Genomic DNA, 20,202 nt, shown 5'->3' with positions numbered 1-20,202 from the left:
GGCGGGGAAGATGAGTACAGCTGTCCCCGTACAGCATAAAGGAGGGTCTGCCAAAATTGGCTGTGATACCAATGATCACCATCGAGTAGGCAGCCCTCCGACAGTGGATGCGCGCTGGGGCGGTTGCTGCTGATGAGGGAGAGACAGCGAGAGGTCCTAGCGCCCTACGCCCCAAGTCGGCGGCAGTCTCACGCTGCTCTACAGGGACGCAGATGGGAAGGAGTCTCTTTTTGTGCAATAAGCAGACTCAGACTGTCAGGGCGTCCCAGAGTGACAGGAGGAATCGAGGGGAGAATGCCGGTTCCTCCGATAGGAAGGGACAGGTTGCTGGGTGCACATGTTCGATTGCTGACCACAGGGGGCAGAGGGAACCCATGATGTCAGTGGAGAAGAAAGAACTGCAGACGGTCCCATCTATTTCATCAACAGAAGGGACACGGAACCCACGGAGGGTGTGCCAAGCAGGCAAGTGCCGGGGTGCCGGTCGGAGGGGGGAGCGCTGCCCGTGTGCGGCACAGTGGGACGCCTGGGAAGGGTGTCCAGGCAGCGGCTCTGCCCCCTTTTTTCTAGTCGTTGCAGGACCGAACCCTGGACGAGCAGTGGGACCCCCTTCATTGGGAACCTGTCCTCATGGGACGGGCAGTCTGACAGAAGCACTCTCCGCTGGCGAGGGGGTGCTGCCACAACTGCCGGAGGCTATGAGGGTGCAAGTGGCTCCAACCAAAGGGTTGCGACGTCCTCGGAGAGGGTGCCGAAGGAGCAGGTCCCGGGGTGCCGAGATGGACCCCGCTGGTTCAGGAGTAGGACTCGCTTCGGGGGTAAGCTGCCCTCGTGGGACGTGCCGCTCCTCCCGAGTGGTCTTCGCTGGCAGTGGGGGCACTGTCAGGGATGCCAGGGGCAACGACTCGGTCGGGACGCCTTGGAGGACTGGAAGAGGACGTGTGCCCACCTCGGACCACATGGGGACCACAACCCTGGTTGCTTTGGGGGCCACGGGTTGAGGGCTTGGAATCCCAGCCCCTTGGGAACCCTGGACCTCAGCACTTCCGCCACACCAGGAAGTGCTGGGGGGAAAACTGGCAGGGACACCCGGAGTACTTCCGGGAATACAGCCGGCACTTCCGCCACACTGGGGCGCGTCGGCGGGAGATTGCCGGGAATCACCTGGAGCACATCCAGGTGTGGATAACTCTGCGGCCCGAAGAAGGAAAAAGGCAGAGTGTGAGAGAATCCTGGACTTTGGGGACTTGTGGGGTTTTGTGTGCACTTGAACTGTGTAAATATTAGTGTAAATAAACATGTGGTGGTGTTCTACAAGATGTCTGCCTGTCTTTGTCCGGGGCTCGTTCACAAGTTGTACATGTTTATTACCTGTTTACAGCAGAATTTAATATGCAATTAAATTCTCCTTCCATTATAAGCTTATAAGAACTTGTATTAGGAATTACCAAGGGAACATCCATACATCTTCCCAACCCACGTTATCCTGAGCAGGGTTGCAGTGCAGTTGGAGCAAGCCAGGAACAATCTCTGCACATGGTCACCAGTCCATCACAGGGTACACAAACATACACACACTCCCATACATACACTAGGGCCAATCTAATGTCACCAGTCCACCTAACTTGCATTACCTATTACTCTTTTAATTAACTATTACTCTAGACATAGGGTGTATACAGTATATTAGGCAGTATTAATATTTATTTTACTCTTTTCCTATCATAAATATAATATACAGTAGTCTCCATTTTTGTCTTTTATCCAATGTCTGTGTTTTTAAATGAAAACATAGCTGTATAGACTGACCTCAGTCTCCTATGTAATTTCACAATACGTAAGAGCAGTACTTATATATTTCTCACAACTGTTTCTTTTCATTCTTTGTCATCTTTTTTTCTTGAAATGCAGAGAAAGGTGTAATTTGTATGCTAACAACTGTAGTTTGTTCTGGTTTTCTTCAAACTAATAGCCTAAGTTCTTTTTCGTTTATTATTACCTGTGATCTCCGACTCTTATCTATTTTATTAGGATTGTGCATGGTAATTAGTAACTGTCGGTACAGAGGATGGTGTGTGTGTTTCAGGTGTGGCATGCTTCACAGCTTGTTCGAGGAGAGAGGTTCTGAAATGTTTTATCTTAGCTTTGTTTAGGGAGGTTGGAGAGAAGGGTGAGAGAGCAAGTCACATTCCCTTTGTTCTGATCTATGCTTATGCTGTTTTTCTGAGACATTACTGGCAGAAAAATGAAGGGGTTGAAGGTAGAGCCAAGTCTATGACTGACAAAGGTAGACTTACAGAAGAAATAGGTGTTTTGAATTACATGAGTGTAGATTAAATACCCATATACTAAAGACAAAATTAATGTTTATTCATTATTATCAGCATTCAGTTAATTATATATTTAAAAACAGTCAATACTGTTAATTACTCTTAAAAGTTAGGGAAGAAAAACAGTTTAAACATACATGCTTTCTCTGAGGGATTTCTTATCCATCAGCCAACAATGTTCTCATCTGACTGGCTCTGAGGTGATGAAAAATAGCTCACTGTTTTTTCTTGTGTTTATTAGTAGATAGAATACTACCCACTCTGAAATGAATAACACAAGGAAATATTTAGAAAAGTAAAAAGAACATAGTGCAATATAATTTCCTTTTTTATTTTTATAACGTGTTATTGAGTAAATCTGTTTTATTGGGGATTGTCATAAAACATTAAAAGTGTGTTTTGATACAAGGGTTGCTATGCTGTTTAAGATAAATGAGAAAACTAAAAAAGAGGGTTGAACAGATGTTTTCTGTTTGATCAACATAAAGTAGAATGTTTTAATTTACTGCTGACATTAAAACTTTATTATTCTCACATGTGATTGTTTCAATAGTGGCTCACACCAGTAAATTATAGAAACTGTGCACAATTTTAATGTAAAGTAAAAAGTAGCTCACTAAAGACATACCAATATGCGTGTGATCTTAATCTCTGCTACGAGGTCTATAGACTACTGTTGGTATCATAAACATTAGTTCTTAAGTGTACTTGTTCGTACTCTGAAAGACAATTTCATAAATATGTGTCCTTTTTATAATTAAGGTTTTGTCATTTTGTTAAAACTGGCAAAGAAGCTGTCTGGGTTGCTATCATATATCAATTTGGGAAACATTCTTTAATCAACAACAGTGACATGCATTTCTGTTGTATTATATTTTATACAAAACATGTAGCTCAAAGTTAAGGACAAACAAGTAAAATGTAAAATAACAAATTATAAATAACTAAGTGTATGAATGAATGAATAAATGAAAAGCAAAAATAATAAATAAGAATAAATCAGTACTCACTTATAAACAAGTAACAGAGTGATTAATTAATGTTTAATTTGCTAAATTCATGTTTTAAGTCTCTAATGATTATCATTGGCTTCCAGTTCAGTTCTGAATTCAATTCAAAATTCTCTTAACTTAACTTATTCTCTATCCACAACCTTGCCTCTCCATATCTGTCTGACCTCCTCCATGTTGCCATTCCCTCACGTACCCTTAGATCCTCTTCCTCCATCCACTTGACTATCCCCTTCGTCCGTCTTACCTCTATGGGGAACAGAGCATTCAGTTGCTCTGCTCCCCAGCTCTGGAACTCACTACCATCTGAGCTTAGAAATATTGAATCATTTTCACTTTTCAAATCTAATCTTAAAACTCATTTGTTTAAGACTGCTTTTTCCCTTTGTTTGCAATTGCTCTGTCTGATTTTAACTTTTGTATTTTACTGTTGTTTATAATCTGTGTTTTGTCTATTGTTCTGCGTCCTTGAGTGTTTATGATAGATAGATAGATAGATAGATACTTTATTAATCCCAGGAGAAATTCACATACTCCAGCAGCAGCATGTTGATAAAAACAATATTATATTAAAGAGTGATAAAAATTCAGGTAAAACAGACAATAACTTTGTATAATGTTAACGTTTAACCCCACCCCGGGTGGAATTGAAGAGTCGCATAGTGTGGGGGAGGAACTATCTCCTCAGTCTGTCAGTGGAGAAGGACCATGACAGAAGTCTGTCGCTGAAGCTGCTCCTCTGTCTGGAGATAATACTGTTTAGTGGATGCAGTGGATTCTCCATGATTTACAGGAGCCTGCTCAGCACCTGTTGCTCTGCCATGAATGTCAAACTGTCCAGCTCCATGCCTACAATAGAGCCTACCTTCCTCACCAGTTTGCCCAGGTGTGAGGCATCCTTCTTATTTATGCTGCCTCCCCAGCACACCACTGCGTAGAAGAGGGCACTCGCCACAACCGCCTGATAGAACATCTGCAACATCTTATTGCAGATGTTGAAGGACGCCAGTCTTCTAAGGAAGTATAGTCGGCTCTGTCCTCTATTACACAGAGCATCAATATTGGTATTTATAGGTCTGTACCCTCTGCACACAGTCACCTCTGATGATCACGGGGTCCAGGAGGGGCTTGGGTCCTCTAAAATCCCCCACCAGCTCCTTGGTTTTGCTGGTGTTCAGATGTAAGTGGTTTGAGTTGCACCATTTAACGAAGTCCTTGATTAGGTTCCTATACTCCTCCTCCTGCCCACTCCTGATGCAGCCTTGCACGTGGCAGGACTCCAAGTTGTATTGGAAGTCCGATGTGTATAGGCTAGGCTGAACAGAAACAGAGAAAGTACAGTCCCCTGCGGCACTCCTGTGTTGCTGACTACAGTGTCAGACCTGCAGTTCCCGAGACGCACATACTGAGGTCTGTCTGTAAGATAGTCCACGATCCATGCTACCAGGTATGAATGTACTCCCATCTCTGTCAGCTTGTCCCTAAGGAGCAGAGGTTGGATGGTGTTGAAGGCAGTAGAGAAGTCCAGAAACATAATTCTTACAACACCACTGCCTCTGTCCAAGTGGGAGAGGGATCGGTGTAGCATATAGATGATGGCATCCTCCCCTCCCACCTTCTCTTGGTATGCGAACTGCAGAGGGTCGAGGGCGTGGCGGAACTGTGGCCTTAGGTGGTGAAGCAACAGCCGCTCCATGGTCTTCATCACATGTGACGTCAGGGCGACAGGCCGGAAGTCATTCAGCTCACTAGGACATGATACCTTTGGGACTGGGGTGATACAAGATGTTTTCCAAAGCCTCGGGACTCTCCCCTGTTCCAGGCTCAGGTTGAAGATGCGCAGTAGAGGACTCCCCAGCTCCAGCACACAGGGCTTCAGCAGTCGTGGCGATACTCCATCTGGACCCACTGCTTTGCTGGCATGAAGTCTCCTCAGCTCTCTGCTCACCTGGGCTGCTGTAATTGTGGGTGGGGATGTCTCTCCTATGCTGGTATCAGCAGAAGGATGGGTGGAGGGTGCAGTACTCCAAGGTGAGAGTGGGTAATGGTGGTCAAACCTGTTAAAGAAGTTGTTCATTTGGTTTGCTCTCTCCACGTCTCTCTTGATGGTGGCACCCCGCTTCGAGCTGCAGCCAGTGATGATCTTAATCCCATCCCACACTTCCTTCATGATGTTATTCTGCAACTTCTCCTCCAGCTTTCTCCTGTACTGCTCTTTCGCTGCCCTGAACTGGACTCAGAGTTCCTTCTGCACGCGCTTGAGCTCATGCTGATCCCCGCCTTTAAAAGCCCTTTTCTTCTGGTTCAAAAGGCCCTTAATGTCACTTGTAATCCATGGCTTGTTGTTAGCATAGCAGCGTACTATTCTACTGGAACTACAATGTCCATACAGAAGTTGATGTAGTCAGTAGTTCAGTCAACAACCTCCTCAATGTTCTTACTATGATCCCTGCAGGATATCCCAGTCCATAGTTCCAAAGCAGTCTCTCACAGTCTGCTCTGCCTCAGGGGACCACTTCCTGAATGAGCGTGTGGTTGTAGGTAGCTCCCTCACTCTTGGTTTTGTCTGGGCAAGTAATAGGGATGCAGACTTGCGGCCAACAGTTTGATGTCCCTGCAGCAAGTGGAGATTTTGACGTTTACATGTCCAAAGTTACACCACCTTGTATTTACATAGAGAGCGAGTCCTTTCCGTAGGTATTTGTGTCTCTGTACGCTCTTAACTGTGCTATGCCCGGGTAGCTCCACATTAGTTTCTGGGATATTAGTTGTTAGCCATGTTTCACAAAAACACAACAAACTGCATTCTCTGTAGGTCCTGACATTTTTCACCAGCACTGCCAGTTTGTCGATCTAATTTGGTAGTGAGTTCACAGGATCACACAAGGCACCGAAGGTTTGAAATTGCCACATTCTCGTAAGCCGTTTCGCTTTTACCTTAGCTCTGGCTCTGCTGCCACGATACCACCTTCTTACCTCAATAGGTAAATTGGGAACCACACTGGCGCGGGCTTGTTCTCAGCGCTTGAAGTTGACTACTTGAATAGACAAGTCTTGGCATGTAAAAATCCATGTCCAAGTAGTAAAAAGTGTCCAGGGAATAAGTCCACATAAAAGAAAGTGATACCATTGATCAGTGAAATAGAGAAAAATAGAGAAAAAGATAGAAAGATAAAGTCATACACGGAGTTGCTGGAAGGGCTTCCTCTCCCAGTGGCGCCTGAGTCATATATTTAAAAAGGCGCCTACAAATAAATAAAATGTATTATTATTATAATCAAAAATCCGAGGCTGTAGCAAGATGGCCAGCAAGGAAAGAAAAATTAAAACTCTACCGTGAAATGATGGAGAAAATAAACCTCTGGGAGTATTGTTTGAAGGCCAAAAAGCAACTGCTGGGCATTCTGCCAAAAATAAATGTGCTGAAGTGGTTCCTTATTGTTTTTATGCTTTGTCCAAGAAGAGTTTGATGCAGTGTGTTATGTATTGATGTTGTTAATGCTTTTTGTTGTTGTTTCTGAGTTATTATTCTTCATATTTTTGTGTATTTTCTGTGATATTGGTAATTATGTACCGTTCATTTCACTGTCCTGATGTTCCTTGTGCTTTGTGGGTGGGGCCCCAAGAGGCGGAGCCACGCTGACATCACTCCTTCTGAGCCTTCACTCTGGTTATTTAAGGCCACAGCTGAATAGCTCAGATCTGGTGATCATTGTGCTTGTGTTTGTAGATTGAGTAATTATTGATATTTTTGTTGGATTTATGTTTTTTATGACTCTGTTGCTTCTGTTAAAGGCCTTCCTCTTGTGTTAGGGTCTGCACCGACCCATTTTAAATGCATACAAGAATCACATACAGTAAATTTGTTTATTGCATCAAGGCTTTTTGACTTTGTCAGGAACCTCTATTTCAACAAAATAAAGCAAAAAAAAAATATTTTTACTAAATTATAAAATGCTCTGGTTGAAATTATGACCTTTGTGTTGTTAAGGTCGGTTTCGACCCAGTTATGATAATACAATGATAAAGCAATAATTAGAGCCAAAACTGAAATCCTAAGTGCACTGTCAGCTGACACACTGACAACCAGCTCCTCTCCTAATCATGTGAGCTTCTCATTTTGCGTGGCTTTCCAGTATACCTGCACAAAAACAAAACAAACAAAGACGGGCATGTCCAGACGTGTGAGGTGAATTCACTCATTTGAGTGGTCATTTGACTTGCAGAGTGCACATTTACAATTTGCAGCATGCAAAATAAGAAGAAGATTTACAGTGAGCCAAGTTCTGGATCATATTTTTGGTGAAAATGAAGGAGAGGACACAGAGCAGCATATCGATTCAGATGAGCAGGTTTCTGCGGAAGAAGAAAATGTGGAGTATCATCCAGAAGACACAGACACATCTGATGATTTGGATGAGGAGGTCACTGGTGCTGAAGCTGCTCCTGCTGAAAGATTCAAGTCCAAAAATGGTAAGATCTTTTGGAGCTCAGTACCTCATGATATACATGGCAGGGCAGCTTCTGCAAATGTCATCAAAATGACCCCTGGAATCACAAGGTTTTCTCTGACCAGAGTCAGTGACATCAAGACATGTTTTGAGCTATTTTTGCCATTGTCACTAAAAAGAATCATCATTACTATGACGAACCTTGAAGGAAAAAAAGTCCATGGCGACATGTGGAAAGACATTGATGAGGAATACCTGGATGCTTTCATTGGTGTTCTTCTTCTTACTGGAGTGTACAGATCCTGCAATGAGGCCACTGATAGATAGTCTATGGGACACATCAACAGGCAGAAATATTTTCCGGGCAACAATGTCACTTCAGACATTTCAAATGATATCAAGAGTCCTCAGATTTGACAACAGAGAGACCAGAGTGAGATCTGACAAGCTTGGTCCCATCAGGGATGTCTGGGAGAGATGGGTGCAGCTCCTTTCGCTGATCTTCAACCCAGGGCCAGAGGTGACATTGTATGAACGTCTTGTCCCTTTTCGAGGAAAATGCCCCTTCCGGCAATACATACCCAGTAAGCCAGGGAAATACGGCATAAAAATCTGGGCAGCCTGTGACGCAAGAACCAGCTATGCCTGGAATCTACAGATTTACACAGACAAAGCTGCGAGTGGCATCCCTGAGTGAGAAAAACCAAGGAAAACGTGTGGTCCTCGATATGACCACTGGACTGCAGGGTCACAATATCACTTGTGACAATTTTTTTACCAGCTATGACCTCGGACAAGAACTTCTCAAGAGGAAACTTACCATGGTGGGAACAGTGAAGAAAAATAAACCTGAGTTGCCTGCTGAAATCTTGTGGGTGAAGGGCAGGGCTCCACTTTCCTCAAAGTTTGCTTTTACCAGTGCTTCTCAATTATTTTCTGTCATGCCCCCCCTAGGAAGAAGAAAACATCTTGCGCCCCCTGCGCGACTATAAATAGTATCATTTGTCTATAAAATTGTTATAAGTACACCTCTGCATAACACTGTATCCTTATTAACGTATAAGAGAATAAAAAAAGAAAGAAATATGGACCAATTTACAACAAAGAATAGCTTTATTAAATGTAACAGAAAAGATTTAAAGTGCATTCTAAATTCAAAAAAAATTTAAAAGAAAAATAAAAAAGCATGTTCCCCGCAGGGGGGGGCGCGCCCACTATTTGAGAAACACTGGCTTTTACAAACACCACCGCTGCTGTCTCATATTGTCCAAAAAGAAACGGGAATGTGATACTCATGTCTACTCTTCACAAGGATGCAGCTGTATCATCAGGAAGTGACAAAAAACCCACAGTTATCCACGACTATAACAAAAACAAAGGAGAAGTGGACAACCTGGACAAGCTGACAGCCACATACACTTGCCAGCGAATGACCAGAAGATGGCCAGTGGTTGTGTTTTACAACATCCTTGATGTGTCTGCATATAATGCATTTGTGTTGTGGAACTCAACCAAAAAAAACAAGCGGAGACTGTTTCTTGAGGAGTTGGGAAATTCCCCTTGTCAAGCCACACATTAGGCCAGGGGTCGGGAACCTTTTTGGCTGAGAGAGCCATGAACGCCACATGTTTTAAAATGTAATTCCGTGAGAGCCATACAATATGTTTAAAACTAAATACAAGTAAATGTGTGCATTTTATGTAGGACCAACACTTTTAAAGTACAATAAGTCTCTGAATTCTTTTTAATAACGTTGTTATGCTGTTGTTAACCCATGATGAATAAAGTACTTCTTACCATTAATGCGACTTCTGGTGCTGCATGGTTTTGCTGATGGCTTTGTTGTCTGCTTGTTACGTGGTGAGGTTAAGCTTCATGCAGGCCATCCGTTAAACGTGATCGTAGGTTGGTCTTAATGTTCTTTAGATGTGAGAATGACTGCTGACATGCATACGTAGAGCCAAACATTGTCAGTACAGCCATACTCGCACGCTGCAGTGTGTGGTATGTGACGGGAAGCGCATTCCAAGTTTTGACAATCAGCTGGTCCGCGGGTTGAAGTTTTTTCATTTCTCCCCACTTGTGTTTGCTCGCCAACTCTGCTTGCTGTCGTGTAAGTCTTTCCAAATCTTCATTCAGGGACTTGAACTTATTCACCCTCATGTCTGAGGCCTTCAGGTCAGCAGCTTGTAGCTCAAAATCTCTGACGGAGACACCGGGGATGTAACTCAGGTCGGCGCTGTCCACTGCACACTCGTGTGGATGGGTGGTGATGAACTTAAAAAGACGAGTGTGCTCACGAAATTCTCCAAAGCGCGCTTTGAATGACTGCAGGAGATTAGATGTGAAGCCCGCCAGCTGCTGAAGATCAAGATGTTGAGCAGGGTCACTTGCTGTGCACGCATCTTTAAACTCTCCCAGTTTTTCAAAGTGTAGTAGACGACCTGTTTCAATGTCGGCGATGAAGAGTTCTAGCTTGTTTTCAAATGCAAACACTGCTTGTTGAAGGGATAAGACTATATTTCCAACGCCTTGCATTTTCAAATTGAGCGGGTTCAGATGTTCAGTCATGTCCACGAGATAGCAGATCTTCAGGAGCCACTCAGTGTTAGCTAACTCAGGATGCTCGACGTTTTTCATTTCAAGCAAAGTCTGAATTTCGCTCAGACAAGCCGTGAAACGGCTGAGCACCTTCCCTCTTGACAGCCAACGCACATTGCTGTGCCGAAGCAGACCAGGATAATTATTCCCAACTTCATCCAGCAGTGTTTTAAACTGGCGATCATTTAAAGCTCGGGCAACAATACAGTTGACCACCTGAATGACCAGCGACATCACCTCACCAAGCTGCTCGCCACACATCTGAGCACAAAGCGCCTCCTGATGTAGGATGCAGTGAAAACTTAGGATGGGTCTCTTTTCATGTTCACGAAGAAGAGCTACGAATCATCTGTTTTTCCCCACCATGCACAGAGCACCATCAGTACACACCAAAATAAGTTTATCCATCGGTAGATTTTTTTCTTTAGCGAGCTCAGTGAAAGACTTGAATAAATCCTCCCCTCTTGTTGTCCCTTTCATAGGCAAAACAGCAAGACTTTCCTCACGTAGTGTGTCACCGACAGCATACCTCGCAATCACGCTGAACCGGGATAAATGGCTTACGTCTGTTGACTCATCCAAAGCGAGAGAAAAGAACGGGGCTGCACTTATGTCCTTCACTTGTGTTGCCTCAATTTGATTTGCCATCATGATGGTACGATTGTGAACAGTTCTTGCCGACAGAGGCATGTCTTTTATTCGTTTGATTATCTTGTCTTTATCCGAAAAGTCGTCAAAAAGTTCATTGGCAACATCAAGCATGAATGTTTTGGCATACTCCCCATCTGTGAAGGGCTTTCCCTTTCTCACAATCGCTAAAGCACCAGCAAAGCTAGCCGAATTCCAGTCACCTTGTTGGGTCCAAACACGGAGTTGCCGCTGACTAGCTTGCACTCTGCACAGTAGCGCTTGACATGCTTTCTTCATGCTGTCCCCCGCAGGATATTTCGATGCAAATGTAGTATGGCGTGTGTCGAAGTGCCGCTTTATATTTGACCGTTTCATTGATGCAATTTTTTCATTGCATATTCGACACACTGCAGAACCTGCTCTCTCCACAAATGCGAATTCCTCTGTCCATTCCTGCTGAAAAGTACGATACTCCTCATCTTTTTTTCTTTTAGCCATCTTCTTCGATAAAAGGTTTTCTGCAATTAGCTAACTGACTACTTGATTAAAAGGAGGGAAGTTTACTTCCTGACCTCACAACGACCCGTAATGCTACGCATTATCCAATAAAAATTTGGTGTTGTCCCGGAGGACAGCTGTGATTGGCTCCAGCCACCCGCAACCATGAACATGAGCGGTAGGAAATGAATGGATTGAAATACATAAGAATGTTTTATATTTTTAACGTTATTATTTTTTATAAAAGATTTGTCTGCGAGCCAGATGCTGCCATCAAAAGAGCCACATCTGGCTCGCGAGCCATAGGTTCCCGACCCCTGCATTAGACGAAGGGAACGGGTGCCCCAAGACCCAGACGCTGCAGCCTTTGTCAGACAGCTGCAGAGCTCACCCAGCACTCCATGCTTACCATCAGCAACACAGAGAGAATCTGCATCAGCATCCTCCTAAGCCAGCACTGCCTCAACACCAACCGAAACAGCTCCAACCCCAGTCAGACCGCCTGATTCGAAAAGAAAGAGGTGTCAGGTCTGCCCAAGCAGTAAGGACAGAAAGACAAATGTATTGTGTTTCAACTGCAAGAAATATCTCTGCAAAGAACACACAAAAAGTGTCACTTTTTGCCACACATGCCTCTAAACACACACATACACAAGCATGTTCTTGCACACAAAGGTTTTTACTCTGATTTAGCTTTGTATTAGTTTTGGAACTTGTAATTGATTTCTATTTGTTTGATTTTCTTGATTGGTTTTTGCTTATTTGACCATGCAAATATATATTTTGTGTCATGACCTGTTCTGCTTTTCATTTTTTTCAGTTTATATTAAAGTTCTATTGCTGAAAAAATATTTTTTTGCCTTTTCTTGATGTAAATATCTATGGGTCGAAATTGACCCGTAACACCATAGATGTCACTTTAGTTATTAATATTAAAATGAAAAATTAAATAAAACAAATTTATTTAAGAGATGTGTTCTATACCCCTCAGTATTAGTCAGGTAACACAACAACCTTTTATTTATTAATATGATTCTCTTGAGGTTCATTTTACAATTTTTTAAAATTGAAATCAAGGGGTATACTGACAAAAATATGCCCAGAGGCCCACACCAAAAGTATTAAAACCAACATTTTCATGGATAAGGAAGCCTAACAAGGTAACAAAGAAATGAGAAACAAATTGGATGATAGCTTATTGTTTTTAGTGTATTTTATAGCTGATTTAATACATGGGTCAAAACCGACCCGTTAACATAAGAGATGATAACAGAAAGCTAACACAAGAGGAAGGTTAAAGGATTTTGTCTTCTGGATTAAGAATTGGACTTGTTTGCTTTGGATTGTCTTTTACATAACTCCTTTTTGCCTGTTTTACTCTTGAGCATTTTGGCATGTAATTTTCTGTTTTCTATTAAATCCTTTATTTATGAAGATTCTTTGTTTGCCCTGTTCATATACAGTGGGTACGGAAAGTATTCAGACCCCCTTCAATTTTTCACTCTTTGTTATATTGCAGCCATTTGCTAAAATCATTTAAATTAATTTTTTTCCTCATTAATGTACACACAGACAGACAGACAAAAAAAAAGAATTTTTGAAGTTGTTGTAGATTTATTAAAAAAGAAAAACTGAAATATCACATGGTCCTAAGTATTCAGACCCTTTGCTGTGACACTCATATATTTAACTCAGGTGCTTTCCATTTCTTCTGATCATCCTTGAGATCACCTTCATTTGAGTCCAGCTGTGTTTGATTATACTGATTGGACTTGATTAGGAAAGCCACACACCTGTCTATATAAGACCTTATAGCTCACAATGCATGTCAGAGCAAATGAGAATCATGAGGTCAAAGGAACTGCCTGAAGAGCTCAGAGACAGAATTGTGGCAAGGCACAGATCTGGCCAAGGTTACAAAAAAATTTCTGCTGCACTTAAGGTTCCCAAGAGCACAGTGGCCTCCATAATCCTTAAATGGAAGACATTTGGGAAGACCAGAACCCTTCCTAGAGCTGGCCATCCGGCCAAGCTGAGCTACCGGGGGGGAGAAGAGCCTTGGTGAGAGAGGTAAAGAAGAACCCAAAGATCACTTTGGCTGAGCTCCAGAGATGCAGTCAGGAGGTGGGAGAAAGTTGTAGAAAGTCAACCATCACTGCAGCCCTCCACCAGTCAGGGCTTTATGGCAGAGTGGCCTGTCGGAAGCCTCTCCTCAGTGCAAGACACATGACAGCCCGCATGGAGTTTGCTAAAAGACACCTGAAGGACTCTGAGATGGTGAGAAATAAGATTCTCTGGTCTGATGAGACCAAGATAGAACTTTTTGGCCTTAATTCTAAGCAGTATGTGTGGAGACAACCAGGCACTGCTCATCACTTGTCCAATACAGTCCCCACAGTGAAGCATGGCGGTGGCAGCATCATGCTGTGGGGGTGTTTTTCAGCTGCAGGGACAGAACGACTGGTTGCAATCGAGGGAAAGATAAATGCGGCCAAGTGCAGGGATATCCTGGACAAACACCTTCTCCAGAGTGCTGACTGGGCCGAAGGTTTACCTTCCAACAAGACAATGACCCTAAGTACACAGCTAAAATAATGAAGGAGTGGCTTCACAACAACTCTGTGACTGTTCTTGAATGGCCCAGCCAGAGCCCTGACTTAAACCCAACTGAGCATCTCTGGAGAGACCTAAAAATTGCTGTCCACCAACGTTTACCATCCAACTTGACAGAACTGTAGAGGATCTGCAAGGAGGAATGACAGAGGATCCCCAAATCCAGGTGTGAAAAACTTGTTGCATCTTTCCCAAGAAGACTCATGGCTGTATTAGCTCAACAGGGTGCTTCTACTAAATACCGAGCAAAGGGTCTGAATACTTAGGACCATGTGATATTTCAGTTTTTCTTTTTTAATAAATCTGCAACAATTTCAAAAATTCTTTTTTTTGTCTGTCAATATGGGGTGCTGTGTGTACATTAATGAGGGAAGAAATTAATTTAAATGATTTTAGCAAATGGCTGCAATATAACAAAGAGTAAAAAATTGAAGGGGTTTGAATACTTTTCGTACCCACTGTAAGTTGAAGGTTTACAGTAATTATTCTTCTGATGGGGCTTTTGCTGTATTTTGGGACATTTCTAATTATTTTGCTAGCTTGTCTGTTTGAGTCTGCTATACCCCAGTTAGTCAATTTGAGGTGAATCTCCTTGGACAGGCTGTTTAATTTGTGACCCTGCCTTTATGATCCTTCTAGGGGGCCTCACAACCATTTTTCTCTCTCTCAGACACTTAACCATAACACAGGGGGTCTTGTGAAAAGTTGCATCATCAAATCAGAGTGGCCACTACATACAGTGCTCTCAGTATAGAAGATGCAGTATACAGTATGTCTGGCTAGTTTAATTTTTTCTATTAAATGCAGTCTGTAAACTCTTAGAGGAGAGCCAGCAAATCAGTATGAAGCGCCAATTTTGCTCAGTTTCAATACATAATACATAGCAAAAATTCTAGTTACCTAGGTTTGTGGCTTTGAATACTGTTGAGTTGGTTCTGTAAAATAAATTCATTAAGTTATTAATAGCGATATCATGACTGACCCTTATTATTTGACTTCCAGTGCTGCACTTTATAGCAGTAGAGATTAGCATCTTCTGAACAGTGAATCAGTAAGTATTGTGGAGTTTGTAAGTTGGTAATTATTGATGATTTTTTACATAAAAGATTGAAAGTTCTCATTATTTTTATATATTCTTTTTTCAACTGAAAAGTAGTTCAGGAGATCAAATGTTGAAATTTTTCCCAAGCTCCATTAGCATGCATTTGTGTCATATAATTAAAAGGAGGCTCTGATTTGACCCCTGACGTCACACATTTAAGTATATTTCTTTTATTGTGTTTTACTTCCTGTATGAAGTTAAATACATTTCATGCAGTAATATAGACAGATAAATACTTTATTAATCCCAAGGGGAAATTCACATAATCCAGCAGCAGTATACTTATACAAAAAACAATATTAAATTAAAATGTAATAAAAATGCATGTAAAAGCAGACAATAACTTTGAATAATGTTAGCATTTACTCCCCCGGGTGGAACTGAAGAGTCGCATAGTGTGGGGGAGGAACGATCTCCTCAGTCTGTCAATGGAGCTGGACAGTGACAGCAGTCTGTCGCTAAAGCTACTCCTCTGCCTGGAGATGACATTGTTCAGTGGATGCAGTGAATTCTCCATGATTGACAGGAGTTTGCTTAGCGCCCATCGCTCTGCTACAGATGTTAAACTGTCCAGCTTCATTCCTACAATAGAGCCTGTCTTCCTCACTAGTTTGTCCAGTCGTGAGGCATCCTTCTTCTTTATGCTGCCTCCCCACCACACCATAGCGTAGAAGAGGGCACTTGCCACAACCGTCTGGTAGAACATCTGCAGCATCTTATTGCAGATGTTGAAGGATGCCAACCTTCTAAGGAAGTAATATAAAATGAAACTGACAATATGCTGTGTTTTTAAAAATTAAAATTGGGTAATGATAGAAAAATGTAACTTGATAAATGATTCAGCACCTGAAGTGTTTCTTATCATTGAAAATATGTCACTTGATAGCATGAAATACAAGAGAACAATTCAATGGAAATTATCCAGGTATTAAATAAGGTGGCCATTCATTTTCTAAGTGTGCATTTTAAGCTACTGAGTGTTAATAAGTATAAAGCACGTTATGTGTTATTACTGTTAATGTTTTCAGCCATACTTAATGACTCAAGGTACAAGATGTTTTATTTCAAAATGCATAACAATATAAAAAAAGAACATTACTATTTAACAGTCTATTTAAAAGCAAAGTATGTACAAACCCATTGTATTTTTGGCTAAAACAAAAACTTGCCATTTTATGGAAAAAAAAATACAAACCTGAAAGAATCATTTTTTAAATTAATAAGTATAGTTTTAATTTAAATTTTTTACCATTTTTCAATTTGAGATTTGATAAGTAATTCAATCAACTAGCAGAATGACAGTGTAGTGCCTAGTTGCTGCTAACTTCAGAGGGTGTTTTGATTTCAAATCTACCTGTACTTTCTGTCTATGTGCAATGTGTCTGTTCTCCTCAAGTCTCCATGGGAGTTTCTGTCAGTACAAGTTTTTTTCTAACCACGTCCCAAAGATCCACAGATTATGTAGTTGTTTTCTCCAAATTATAAGTACAAAGTGACTATGATTGCTTGCTTTGGTGTGCCTGCAGTGACCTGGCATTGCAAACACTGCCTACTTTGTGTCTAGTGCTGGCATAAGCTATAGACACCTACTGAACCGCACAGAATGCATTTTGAAGACAAATGTTTGGATGCTTATCACTGTGTGTGTGTGTTTGTGGGTATGTCTTTATGTGTGCTGTGATGGTCTTGTATTCCATAAAGAGCCACTTAAAACCTTGTGTTCAGTGATGCTGGGATCGGTTCCATCCCTCCTGATCCTATGAACGGGTTAAGCAGGTTCACATAATTTCTAAGCATGCATCTGAAGTGGGGTTGACTTGAAAATCAATACACCACAACTTTGCTCCTTTGTAGTTGGAGGTGATGCAACCCTTACTTAATTTAGCTGAGTGCTCCCATTGTTTTCCTGACTCAATTGGGTTTTTTTTCACTAATTGTTTCATTTTTTTTGTTTTTCAAATATTATTTTGTATATTTTATTCTGTTTTTGGTCTTTTTCAGATTATATCGCATTTGTTTACTATGATGTTATTTATGTAATTACTTTTCAATATTGTATTATTTTTTAAAATATATCTTGTGTTTTTTGTTATCTGCCCTGTTTCTTGTACAGTATGTGAAGCCCACAGGAATGGAGCCACCTAATTATGCATTATTTTGACTATTGATTTGGATTCCTATTTTTGTGATTCTATATTTCATTTTTAGATTTTCTGACTTTGCCCATGTGTTTTTAGGATATTTCCCTGTCTTCCTTAAAGGGCATTTTTAGGCCTGGGTCCACCATTTAAACTTGGGACTAGGATCCTTAGGATGAGGAATGTTTACTGGTACAAATCAGCAGGTCTGATTTTTGTATTTGTTTTTAAAGCTTCCACTCATTTTTGAGTTTCTTGTGCCAGGAATTATGACATTTTTCTCTTGTATTTTGGCTTTATGAGGATTTTCTGCATCTTGATTTCATGTTTTCTGCTTTTCATAACTGTGCTTGAGATTTGTGCCTGCCTAATATTTTGATCTCTGTTTCTTTTTGACTTTACCTTTAAGGGTTGCAAACTTTAATAAAATACAATTTGACACAAACAAGTTTGTTCTTTCTAATATTTGGATACCATTTTGTTTGTAAGTTTGTACTTACATTGAAAAATTTCTGTTCATGAAAAACAGCAACAATACATGATTTAATTTTATTTATTGTGCAGAAAACTTTTTAAACTTATTAATAAAATGACAGTGAAGTACTGTTGGGGACTAATGTTGAGTCTGTAGTAAAATTTCCAAAATCGATACCAGCTTTTGAATCTTGATATTGGTAAGTGGTACTGAAGCAAATAACAATAACAATAACTCCCCATAATCACATCCTCTAGGTCTGCTATGTTGGAAAATGTTTTTCTTCAATCTACATCTGCAGTCTGTTCACCTCACACGCTCATCTGTCAGTAACTTCTCTCTGTCTGTTTCTTATACATTTCTTTGCTCTCGGTCTTCTCAGACTGAATGTTTAATAGATTGTGTGGATGGAGTGGAGGAAACATATTATATTTTCATGCCTTAGAAGTGAAAGATCACTGTGAAGTGTCAGTGGTGTTGTTTAATATACCGCTGCAATAAAATTATAATAAATATCATTAGGTATATCTTTTGGCACTGAATTAACACATGGGTGACCTTTTGTAATTTTACTACACAATATTGTGGTGACCCATAGTTTAAGAAACAATGCCCTAGTGCATTTACAATGCATCGGAGAATGGAAGAATGAAGAGCTGAGCACAAAAGTCTTTCAAAACTATTGTTTAGTTCCAGTACCAAATATTACCAAAATGCTGGCACCATACCATTTTTAAAAATGGGGTTTTCTGTACTTTTTTAATACCTTTAAACTGTGCTACCTTATTGGTTGCAGACTTATTTGCACCAAAAATACAAATTCTTAAAAATTGTCTTTATACTGTACTAGCTGTATAACTCTGCATTGTCCCCAAAATTTTGTAAGACAATGGCCATCAGTTATGTTGCGGAACCGGAAGCGATGTCATCGGATGCAGGCAGAATTTCTTTGTGTTTGGTCTGCAGAGAAAGGGTTAGTGTACCCCGCCACCCCTTGGCCTGACATAGAATTACCTTCTTTTGGTCCTTTTAGCTGCCTCCCATGCACACGTGCGTGACATCAGGTAAATCTTAACAGCGCTTTTCAGCAGCTTTGGTAACTGCATGCTTAGCTGTGGCTAAACTACAGAAGGGTCATTCATTTTTTTTCTTTATTTGGTTTTCATTTTATAATTGTGTTGGGCTGAGAGGTATAATCAGTGATATGTACTGGGTTTTCTGTTTGCATGAGCCTGTGTATTTATAAATGCAACTTTACTTGTCTGCTTGGCTTTGGTAATGTTGGGGGACAATGCAAACCTGCAGCATTGCATTGTGTGGAATGAAGTTTTTTCTAGTCTGTTGTGTATGCACTCTTAAGCATATTTATTATAAAAGAAAAGTACTATAGGTTTTATTAAAAAGTTGACCTAACCATGAACTCCCAGTGCCCAGCTGCTAAATGCTTTCTAGTGTTGATCTAGCAGTATTACTGTATCTTAATTCATGATACACATACTGATGGAATGAAAATTCACTGCTGACAACTGTAAAACTTGAAAGCACAAAATGAGTAAAAATGGCGAGTAAGTATGTGCTGTACTGCCGTTTGCCATAAGTGATGTTTTATTTGTAAGTAAAAAATGGATGTTTCCATTTTCCAGTTGAAAATGAATTAAATTTCGTCTGAAAAGAAAATGATCGAGTTTTATGTGCTTTTTGATATCTGCTGATTACAACCACACTGACCCAAAACCTGCTTATAGCTTCCTTTCTACCTGCCATGGCTTCAGCCACAACTCCTTGTCCAGGTCTGCACCCCAGCCTTGGTTTGCTGAGGCAGCCAGACTTTATGGGGTTGGCTGTCCTTCATCCAAGGTTTCTCTCTGAAGAAGCCAGTGCTTCCACCTTTGTAGGCAGAGCACGGTAGCACATATATGACACCTTTCTATTGGAAAACATATTGTACTTGGATAAATGGACAAGAACTTAGGAATTTGTTTCTGTGGAGTGTTTTTAAAATTTAATGTATGGTGGTTTGCAAATTCTTTAAGGATCTGATGTGTTGAGAGGACGTCTCAAGTTCATTGAAATGTCTTCTTGAGATTTCTCACTATTCACCCCCCAATTCCCTTGTTACTGACATCATTTCAGTTTTGATTTTTCATTTGTTCTTTTACTTTCTGTTTACATTTTCATTTGGTTTGCACGTTTTATGGTGTTTTCACTTTTTTAATTTCAGATTTTTTTTTCTTTATTTTTGTTTGCATTTGCATGTTTTTTGTTTGTATTTGCTTCTTTTTCTTTACATTTTTACTTTTTTACTTTACTTTTTGTTTGAGTTAATTAGGCAGCTGTAATGCCTTCATGCATGT

The 20,202-nt window shown here is 40.9% G+C and overlaps 1 protein-coding gene across 2 annotated transcripts in view; it reads left to right on the top strand.

Moving 5' to 3' along the window:
• micu2 (mitochondrial calcium uptake 2) overlaps positions 1-20,202 on the top strand; it is a 255,931-nt gene that overhangs the window by 146,278 nt on the left and 89,451 nt on the right. The gene's annotated exons all lie outside the window — the stretch shown is intronic.

Source organism: Polypterus senegalus, chromosome 2 (assembly GCF_016835505.1).
Source record: "Polypterus senegalus isolate Bchr_013 chromosome 2, ASM1683550v1, whole genome shotgun sequence".
In the NCBI taxonomy this organism is placed as follows: Eukaryota; Metazoa; Chordata; class Cladistia; order Polypteriformes; family Polypteridae; genus Polypterus; species Polypterus senegalus.
This window is presented reverse-complemented; position numbering and strand designations above follow the sequence as displayed.